Source organism: Mandrillus leucophaeus, unplaced genomic scaffold, assembly GCF_000951045.1.
Source record: "Mandrillus leucophaeus isolate KB7577 unplaced genomic scaffold, Mleu.le_1.0 Scaffold883, whole genome shotgun sequence".
Taxonomy (NCBI): Eukaryota; Metazoa; Chordata; class Mammalia; order Primates; family Cercopithecidae; genus Mandrillus; species Mandrillus leucophaeus.
The window spans coordinates 259,155-270,939 of record NW_012109619.1 but is presented as its reverse complement, the minus strand read 5'-3'; positions in this window follow the sequence as shown (position 1 = coordinate 270,939).

Here is an 11,785-nt window from a genome sequence, read left to right as displayed (position 1 = left end):
AAATATACAAAGAAAATTTAGTTTTTCAGAATAACATTTTAAAACTGTATATACGAATAAGTACTGTCTTCGTGAAATGTCTGTTAATTTTTCCCACATTTATCCAAGTGGTTTTCCTTTAATGTGTACATGTCATGAAAGTTACACATATCATTTCTAATTAAATTTTACTGGCCTCAAATTAGCCACAAGACCAAATTTCCATTAACAAAAGGCAAAATGATTTGGTAAGTCCATCTATTAGGCTACAAGAAGATTTTCATGTAGACTTCAGGATTGTAATTATGAGAATTTTATCTTTGGTTAAAAATACTTTGCAAGGAAAGGACATTATATCTAAAGCAACATTTCTATATCTCATATTGGATTCTAATTTTTACTTTAACAGACTAAAAATTTATGTTATCCAATAAGCAGATGCTTCATTACTTTCTGAGTAATTTACTACAGAAAGAAACCATTTCCAAATTGCAAAAAATAATCTAAATACAATGCCATGTGTTTTTCCTGGAAAATCACAACTTCTCTGCAAATTATTCCTTTAATGTAAAGGACTTCAGCGTTCATAGATACAGAACATCAGTAATTATTTTAATAATAGTATATTATCTGTCTCCTTTTATACTATCATCACTCGATATAGGTGAAGGATTACATACAGTTTTTATCCTGTTTAATTTATATTGCTATATACTATATATTCATGGAAAGTAAAGCATTAAGTGTGGCTGGTTTTCTTAAACATGATTTAACTTATTTTCCATGGATGACACATTATTTAAACAGGTGGCATAAATGGATGCTTCCATTTCTAAAAATGAGGACAAGCTCCATACATAATGTATAGTTTTAATATTATTAATGACCAAGTCATTCTTTGGTTTATTTCTATTCTCTATCAATACCATGATGTAGCATTCTAATAAATCATCAGTGGGACACCATTGTAATGTCATCCTGCAAAAATGCATCATCAAAACTACTGTGATAAAAGCTGCCCTTGTGATGATAAATAGATCTGACTCATAAGCATTCATTTAGTACATACCTGCTATAAAATTAGGAAGGCTCTTTGAATAACCAGATAAGCAATATTGCATTGATGATAAAAAAGATTATATGTTTAATTGTTATGCAGTTATTTATGCAAACAAAAACTGAGTAGAAAGCCTACTAAGGGTTTTTGGAGAAAAGTTTCCTATATGGTCTGTTGTTTTCTGAACGAGTTTTCTTCAAAATTTTTCATTTCAAGGATGACTAATAAAAGAGGAATACAAAAATATTCACTGAGAATATTCCTAATTCTTCAGAAGCCTACTATATCTAAGAAAATATTTCTCTGATTGATTTTATTTCTTCTAAAATACTTAAACCAATTAGTAAGTTGTTTGTCAGTGGCAAGGGCAGGATTCATGTAGAGTACAATCTAAATCTAGAGCCAACGCTTAAAATTTTTATTACCTAAAATCACTCAGGAATAGGGATAGACACTTACTTTGTCTTTCTTTTTTGCTTCCCAGTGGAATACTTTGTTAATGCAACATCTGTAAATCTACAGATGTTTTCCATTGTCACCATAAGGTGTAGGATGATCAAGGGATCACGGTTATTATTAAACAAACTATCTCAGCTTACTGGAACCATTTTATTATCAAGCACTTGCTTGAGGAACTTTTTAGAATATACTTGGTAGTCTTGATTGTTAAGTGGGCCTCCTTTCTGCTTAGAAAGGAGATTATTCTTTCTAGATTATCCTTTCTACTCTAGCAGTCCTATACCTCTATAGATACCACAGCTGGGTTCAAGGGTGAAAAATTTGGGAAATATGTCAATTTTTGGTTTATGCTAGTCAACTTCACATTGGATCTATTACCTTCATTTTGGAATAGGTGTTTGCTTTCTGATTGACTGAATTACTGAATCATTCCTCCCTTCTTTATTTGAAATATCTACTAGACATTTTCTGTATGCCAATAGAAGATATACTGAAAGCTGAGAATGAGGGAATGAGATGAACTTGGTCCTGTCTCTCAGGGTCTCATGATCTATAGTTAAGAGCAGACAAATAACTTCAGCAACATGAGCAATTTTAAAATAAACATATGTTAATTAATATGAAGATAATTTTTATTTCAATATTTTAAATCCTTAGAGTTTGTAGCAAATAATTTACCATTTCTTTCTTTATTCAAATATCAGATATTAATTTTACTGTATCAAGCTGAGTATTTTCTTTTAAGAATCATCCAACTTTTAATTTTTGGTAAATTGGCTCTAAATTTCTATAAAGATATTGAAACCGTGTTGTGTTTTCCATTGTCACCATAAGGTGTAGGATGATCCAGGTATCAAATTAGTAACAGCTACAGGTTTCAGTGAGTAAAAACATATTTGTTGTTGTGTTTAAGATAATCCCTGCTTTTTGTTCCCTAAATAATTAATTCAAATGTTTATAATACTTTTTTGTTGCTGCAATTATTTGTTTCTTCTTACCTTTAGACTCCCTAGTCTACTCATGCCCTTTTCAGACCCTTTTAACACAGCAGCCAGAAATACTGAAATTCTTGTTAGGTTAAATTGTATCAGTGTACCCAGTTGGGCATGGCGGTTCACACCTGTAATCCCAGCACTTTGGGAGGTCAAGGTGGGAGGATCACCTGAGGTCAGAAATTTGAGACCAGCCTGACCAACATGGTGAAACCCTGTCTCTACTAAAAATACACACACACAAATTGTATTAGTGTACTTGGCTCAAAAATCTTGTACCAGTTTTACATTGCTCAGGTAAGAGACAAGCACTCTATGGTAGCATGCAAGGCCCACGTGACCTCCTACATCTGCAATCTCATGGCCCACAACACAATACTCTTGCCCTCAATATTCCAGGCACACTCACTCCTTTTCTCTTCTTGACCAAAGTGAACCTTCGTCTCATGGCCTTTGCACAGTGCTGTTTCTTGAACCAGGAGATGATATAAAAGAAACTTTGTAAATGTTTTCCACAAAACCAATAGTAGTCTTACCAATTTGCAGAGCACTAACAATTAATTACATGTTATGAAACCAGAAGATACTTTTAAAACTACCAATTAAATACAAAAATAAATTTTGATAAACCACACTACGAGAAAGACTGAAGTATTTTTCTCTCTCTCAAGAATATACCATAAGATTTTTATTTCAAATGAGTGAACAAGGAGTAAGCATATGGCTAGAAAACAGAAAAATTATTATAGCAATGGATCAGAAAGCTACGGATATGTTATATATTATATTTATATAAAAATCTATTTATAAAATTCGAAACTATATAGAATGTTACTTTCCTGGATTTTAACAGGTGTGGTGTTTCTGAAACTGAGGAGTTAATCCAATTGCGTCTGTCAAACAAACTGCCCTGTTTGCTTTTGGTCCCTTGGTTTTTGCTTTTTTTTTCCCCCCCCCATAAAGCTGAAGGCCATGCTACTGAACGCTGTAACTTAACCTTCACTGGCTACATTATAGATAACATTTATGAGTCACCATGGTAACAGCTGCTTCAGTTATTTTTCAGGAACTTCAGGCAGCTCCTGTCCAGTTCAAACCAGTTGCAAATACGGACCCTTCAACTGAGACTGAGCAAATGCCCACTACGTGGCTTTTTGACATCAGAGGGCCCAAAACACAACCCTCAGATCATGCTACTGGCTCCATTTTCTGAACATATGCCCTAGGAAAAGCCATGAGCCCCAACTACACTTGTGTAGATCACCGATTACTTCATTTTTTCTCCACTACCAATAACCTTGTCCCTAATCCTTATCTTCTGGGAGGCAAATTTAAGAGCTATTTTCCTGCCTCCTCGCTTGGCTCCCTAATGAATAAATCTTTTCTGTCTTGCAAAATGTGTTGTCACAGTGATTGATTTACTGTGGGTGTGGACAAAACAAACCTGAATGAACCTGGGCAGTATCATTTCCAGCTTATTTAAATTTATAATTGGTAGTGGGTTTTTTTCCCTTCTATCCAAATAAATGTTTACTTTTGTAACTAATTTTGGATTATTTCTTAAAGAGGGCTCCTGTAATTAAATAACCTTCAAGTCCCACAAAGCTGAGATCTGCCTTGATCTTAGCCCACAAGAAGGCATAATCAAGTCATTCAACTCCCTTTTAATTAAAGTTGTCTGAATAACCTAAGAATAACAGAAACTCTGACATTTCTGTGCTTCTCCCTCAATTTTTTTATTACTTTCATATTTGAAAATGCTAAAAAATTCCCGTCTGTAACATATCATTGGAATTGAAGTGATGAAACCTCAAGCTCAAAATTACTTTTATTTTATTTTACTTGATTTATTTTGAGATGGAGTCCCACTCTGTCGCCCAGTCTGGAGTGCAGTGGCATGATCTCCACTTACTGCAATCTCTGCCTCCCTCCCAGTTTCAAGCGATTCTCCTGCCTCAGCGTCCCCAAGTAGCTGGGACTACAGGTACATACCACCACATCTGGTTAATTTTTGTATTTTTAGTAGAGATGGGATTTCACCATGTTGCTTGGGCTGGTTTTGACCTCCTGACTTCAAGTGATCCACCCACCTCAGCCTCTCAAAGTGCTAGGATTACAGGCACGGGCCACCACACCCAACTGAAAATTATTTTTAGCAAGTTGTATAAAACTTATTCATTGATTTAAACAAGGAGAAAAAGTCTCCATATATTTTAATTATATTTGTTTTGGGGAAAATGAATATAAATTAAATAAACATTTTTGTTTTTCTGTTAATCTTTACAGTCCAAATTACATACTTGATAAGATAAACCAATGTAGAATTAAGTTTTTCACTTGTTTGTTTGTTCGTTTTTGAGATGGAGCCTTACTCTCGCACCCAGACTGGAGTGCAGAGACACGATCTTTGCTCCCTGCAGCCTCCACCTCCCGGGTTCAAGCAATTCTCCTGCCTCAGCCTCCTGAATAGCTGGAACTACAGGTGCCTGCCACCACGCCTGCCTAATTTTTGTATTTTTTGGTAGAGATGGGGTTTCACCATGTTGGCCCAGGCTTGTCTCAAACTCCTGAGTTTAAGCAATCTGCCCGCCTCAGCCTCCCAAAATGCTGGGATTACAGGAGCGAGTCATCACGCCCTGCCAAGATTTTAGACACAATATATTTATTATTTTTCTTCTGTGTAATGCCAACTTTCCTAATAATTGTCAATCGTATCTTTATTTTTGCCAATTACTTTCAGAGGACACAGAGTTCTAGTAAGATTATTTTCCTTCATTGAAATAACGGGCATACCTTTTTGCCCTTAATTAAGTGCCACTTGCATGGCAACATTAAGAAGTTCCAATTATATAAATTCAGGGAAGTTTCCATGTTAAGGAAAGGAAGCTGGAGGGTAAAGTGATGATATATTAAATGTTTACTTTTAATTGAACTTTATGTCATTTACCATTTGTGGAATGAAAAATGCCATGGTGCGTGCAAATCAATAAAAAATATTTTCATCTCTAATAGAATGCTGAGTACTCAATTAAATACACATTCTAAATATAAGTCAAAGCACAATCTACCATTTAGGATAAAAGTAGTCCATCAGGCCAATGAGGAAAGAAGTTTTAATACCTTTATTACCATTGTCTAGCAAAATGCTGGTTTTAGAATTTGACTCAGTATCTACATAAAATAAGAATATTGTTATGTCATGTTATATTTTCATGTTATTATTTTCTTAACTCTTATTCAAATAAAATAATGGTTAAATCATGACTAGGTGCCTAGCTGTGTCATGTGTTTAAAACTTACGTTTAAATTTTTATGCTAATATCTCTTTTTTATTGATTTACCCTATTTTTTTTTTTCTGTTATACTATAGTTACTGACAGTGTTGAAATTTACATGAGCCCTGTAATTCTGGAAAACAGCTATGGATAAAAGAATTGCACCACCACTTTCATTTTCTGGAAAATGACACCCTTCCTGGTAAGACTTAGGTAACATTCACAGATGACCCCTTTGTTTACCTATGACAAGGCCAGACACAGAGCCTCCAAAATCTCATTCGCAGCCTCAGATTATTAACTAAATTGTTTTGTTTTTGCTGACCAATTAGAACAAAGTGTCTGTTAACCAAACTTTATTAAAGACTTTCTCTTTCCCCAAGACTGCTGAACATTGTTCTACTCTCAGGCTGAGCCAGCATAGGGCCCCTCTGTAAGGGCCACTCCTGGAGAATAGACTGGCTTGAGCACAAAACATTTGCTAATGTACTCTCCAGTCATGGCACCCTTTCAATTCACCTCCCCATACCTGTTTTCTTTTACCCTTGGTTACTCCTCTCTATAAAAGAAAAACCCTTTTGCCTAACTCTTGAGCAACATGGAGATCTTCTATTCAGAGCATTCTTTATATTGCAGTAGCCTTTGCAAATAAAGTCTCTCTTGATCCAAGTCTAGATTTGTTTTTAATTCAACATTATGTAACATATTTACATCACGGAAAATTCTGTGAAGGGTATATCGGAACTCTCTGCACTATTTTTGCACCTCTCTTATAAATCTGTTGAAAATAAAAAGCTGAAGAAACAAAAGGATATTTCTCAGTTTATACATTCTAGGCCTCTTGAAAATTATTTATGAAACTAATAAGTTGATTACTACAGAGAAGAAAAAAAGACCAGAAAGTCAGACAGTTTAAAATATGACATTTGATACTTAGTATCTACCTAAAGGCTGTAACGCTGGGAGTGGGGATAGTTTGTTTCTGGGTGAAGATTTCACCTTAGTTCTTGACACATCTGTGTCACAGTTCTCTTTTACATAGGACGGCATCCCAAGATCTATCCCAAACCATTTTCAGAAACAGCTTTTATTTTGGAAGCTTTAGAGGGTCTTGTATTCATAAATAATAACATTTCAAAAAGGTATTTTAAAAGAAAAGCTGATTATATGTAAAAAAAGACAAAACATTTTTAGATGTGCAAAGGAGCTATGTTAGTTCAAAAGAATCTAATGCTAAGGATATATGTGCGTGTGTATATATGTATATGTGTGTTTTGTGTGTGTGTGTGTGTGTGTATATATATGGTGACTGAGTATATGACAGGCCATTAAATTTTGAAGGAGTAAATTCTTTCTTGTTATTCTTTCTCAATACTGATAGAAACTCTCTTCTTGACCAAATTCTACTCAGGCTCCATTAAACTCTATTCTGTACTAGGCTTTGACTTTTGAGTTTCCAGATTTATCTTTGTATTGTTCAGCTTCAGCAAGTGTCTTGCTGAGTTATTTTACCCCAAATCATTACCTACCCTTGATATCGGATCACCCTCAATATAGATCATGTTCCTCATCCTCCATTTTTCCCCAGATGAGGTCTAATCACCCTGGCTTTCCTTCTGCAAAATTCCTGGTAGGTTAATTTAGCTAGACTCCTCCCTTATTCCAGTTGTCTCCTCTTAGTAACTTTCCATCCACCCCACTCCCACTCTGTTCCTTGGCTATACATTTCCACTTGTTCATGCTGTATTCACAGTTGAGCCAATTCTCTCTTCCCTACTGTGAAACCCCATTGTAGGAACCCCCTTGAACAAAGTCTGCCTTATGCTTCTTTAACAAGTGTCATAAATATATACTTTTTCTTCAGCAGTACAAATCTCTTATTCCTGGAGCTTATCTGATATCCTCTTTTCTTCCAGCTTCACTAAGAATCCTAGTCTCACACAGACCATTTCTCCAGCCACCGACCTTATGTGTTGTCCTTTGCATTAGACTACCTTCAATTCCATACACCTTTATGCAAATGCCATCTTCTTTAAAGTATTCACAGATTATGGCACTATACTTTGTCTTTTTTCTGGACATATTTGGTACTGTTTTGCACATATACTCATGGAATTTTAGAAACTATTTATAAAGCAATAAAAATAGCACAAAAGTGTCAACCAGCACTGCTGTCATACAATTTGTGTTCTACGGATTTCTTAGTTACAGTTTGCGTTGAAATTATCTAAAGATAATTTTTAAAGACATGTGACAGGGAAAACATCAGTGGTTGCCAAATAGAAAATACAAGGAGAGAATAGAGTAAAGAGGTGGAGCACCGATGATTTTTAGGTCGGTGAAACTACATTGTATGATACTATAGTGTGGAATGTAAATTATTTTACATTTCCAAATGCGCGACTACAAACACAAGAGGGAATCCTAATGTAAACTATGGACTTTGGGTAATTACGATGTGTCAAAGTAGGTTCATCAAGTGTATCAAATATACCACTCTGGTATCAGAGGTTGATAATAGAGAAAAGTGTGTATGTGTGTGAGCAGGGGTATTTGGGAAATCTCCAACCAACCTAAATTTTGCTGTCAATCTAAAACTGCTCTAAAAAAAATTGTCTTTAAAAATATAATATGAATTTTAAAAGACACATTTGGTAGACATTTGTTAAAAATCCTCTTTAATATAAACCAGATAAATTTTGTATTACAAAAGGAAATAAAAGAATTGTTCAAATTTGAGAAACTTTGAATATCACATCCAATTTACATAAAATTATGAAAGATTATTTATTGCTTTATTATTTTTGTCACATCACTCTTCACTGTTTTCTTAATAAAATGGAAAGTAAAATTTTAAAAGCAGAATCTTCTCCCCCTATAGGCTTGTGACTGGCAGACAAAAGGCAAGTTGGTAATGAAAACAGGAAATAGAAGGTAAACAGAGTGCTTGAGGCAAGATCCAAATACTCCCTGAAGTCAGAGATTTCAGAAAATGTTATTTAATACAGGTAAGCCAGTTCCTCTAGAGGTCTGTATTTACATCAGGTCTGAGGTACTTCCCAAAGGAATCCCTGATGAAATGTAACAGTATTTTAAAGCATATAGTGGTAGACATTTATCTCAAAAGTCCCTAAGTGTGTAGAGAGGGAAACGCTCAGGAAACAATGTCTGCATCGTGGATGTCAACTCATGTTGTCAAATTTTAGAAGTTATTCAACGCAATCTGGCCATGATCATTGTTCTATATATTTTGCTAACTGAATAACACTAATTTAATATGAAAACATCCCTGTGAAATATCAAAATACGTAGGAAAAACACAAGAGTTTGGCCATTAGCCATCTTTAAAACCTGTATTTCTACAGTTTTATCCAAGATTTAATTTAAAAACTAGCATTTGGGACAGTGAAGAGTATGAGAAAGGGAAACACCTGCCAGAAAATCATTTTTCTAACCATACAATATTAGCTTCCATTGAAAAGAAGAATTGGAGTGAAACATTTTTGTTTCTAAGAGTTGCAAACCGAATAAAGTAATGTGAAACTATTAAATGAGGTGACCTGACCTGCTAAAAGCAATTTAAATAGCTAAAGGATACATTCAGCACTTTTCACATGTAGATGGAAAGAGTTGTCTTCCAAAGGGTCAGTTATGTCAGAAAGACTAAAACATGTGGGAGAACATCAAAAAACTGCCCTTTCGATACTTAATGGAGAGCATTATAAATGACCTTGTGCCTAGTGAATGTAGTTTGAAAAGATTGGGTCAGCTTGCACTGGTGAGTATAATACAATTTCGTAACACATTAATACCAAGTTATTTTCAGCCAGGAGGCAATTATTTTTCCTGGTAGAGTGGGTATTTTGTGGATACTATTTTAATTTGTGACTTCAGAATATATCAGTGTTTTGGATTCCAAAACTGAGCAAAACCTATTATAAGTAAATATATTTATATAGTAATCCTGAATATATAATAGTTACTGTAAGAAAAATGTATGCTGTGAAATTTTTGTTGATCTTCATCAAATAATATATTGATAGTCTATATTTCAAATTATAAAGAAAAAGTAGTATTCATTAAAAGTTTATTCCCAAAGAAAGGTAAAATAATGAGTTGTAGTTGTAAAATACACAATAATGTTAGTTGAGTGTCCCTAATCCAAATATCTGAAGTCCAAAAATTCTCCAAAATTCAAAACTTTTAGAGCATCAAAATGACTTCATAAGTGGACCTGATGTCCCGTGATGACTCATACTCAAAACCCAGTCAAAATTGTTTCATGTACAATATTATTTGAAACATTATATTAAATTATCTTCGGGCCATGTGTAAAAGCTACATATGAAACATACATCTCATGCTTAGCTTTGGGTTCTGGCCCAAAATATATCATTATGTACATGCAAATATTACAAAATCAAAAAAAAAAAAATCTTAAACAGAAACACTTTTGTTCTCAGACACTTCAGATAAGTTAGACCCAATCTTTATATCTATTCAGAAAAAGGATCAGAACAAAAAATGAGAGTAATAGAAATGAAAATTGTTCCTGACAAATATCTATTTCATAAGACATTTCTGCAAAGATAATTGTGAAGGCATTTGTCATTTAATAGAGAATAGCAAATAGAATATCCTAAATATCAAATACTGGGTTTCTGCATGTTATTACCTAAGGCGAGAAATGTGATTGGAAATGTATTTACCACGAAGAAACATGTCTAATTTGTTAAAATTCAATTGTGCCTTCTAGGTTATAATTCTAAAGGTGTTTGCTGTTTAAAACTGATTCAGGTAATCTCTCAGAGCAAAGGCAACTTTATTTGGAATACTAAACTATAAGCTCTGATAAGACCAGAGATTTCTGTCTATATCCGGAAGATCTGGGACATGGTAGGTACAAAGCAGGTCGACTATGACTACTTGCCCGAGTCCAGTGAGACAGAAGACTCATACACACAGCAAGTTACACGAAGTGGGTGTATTACTCACAGATAGGCAATAAAGGACAACAGAAATCTGGGATTCATCACAAGTTGGTCCTTCAGGGCTCAGGTAAGCTGCATAGGGAATATGGAGTCTCATCTGTGTGTATTCCTCCCTTGCACTGCAGCTGAGGGATTCCCGAAAGCAGTCTGCTCTAGGATTTTATACCCTGAGAATAACAGGAATCACTGGGCTATATAGCATTGAACGGTATCCTCTTTCTAGGTGGGACTGGAACAAAGCCCAGGCTGTTTAAGTCAGTCCCTCTTGATCTCAGGAGGTTGCATTCCCGCCACGTGGCACAATTATTTCTGAAATCTACAAATGAGAATTGGGGGAGAACTGGTTTGATCCAAGGTCACACAGCGAACAGCACCACAGTGGGCATGGAATTTTTATGGTTTGAGTGCATTAAGTAAATGAATATGGTTTCAAGTATGTATAGGTTTCCCTGTAGTATTAATGTTTCTTTCTTTCTTTTTTTTTTACTCTAGAAAGTTCGTTTGAAAAGTCTTTCATCATATAATAACGGGAAAATGAAACAGCGTTAGGATGGTTTCACCCTTGATAATTATTGACTGTGTGACATTGTGCAAGTTGCCTAGCCATTTTATTCACAGTTTATTTATTTCTAAAATTGCTGCTATTGGTTGCACATTATAATTATATATGCCGTAAAAAATGTATTTTTAAAAAATTATATTTGCTATCTATATTGTCTCATATGTAGTTTTCTTTTTAATAAAAATATGTTGGAATGACAGTTTTTGGAATGTAAGCCTGAATTTCAAAAGGCTGTTTTTAAACTAATGAATATTTGTAGCCTCTCCCATATTTCTCATCATGATGGCCCTGATGTCTTTGGTGGCAGTATCTACATTTTGAAAAAATTCTGCCATATCAATAGTAGTATTATTACTATTTCAATTTGTGATTTAGTACATTTTATAAAGAACTTGGCATTCAGTTCCCGAAAAAAATCTGCTTAACTTTACATCTATATAACTTTACCTATATACTTTTTTACATGACTA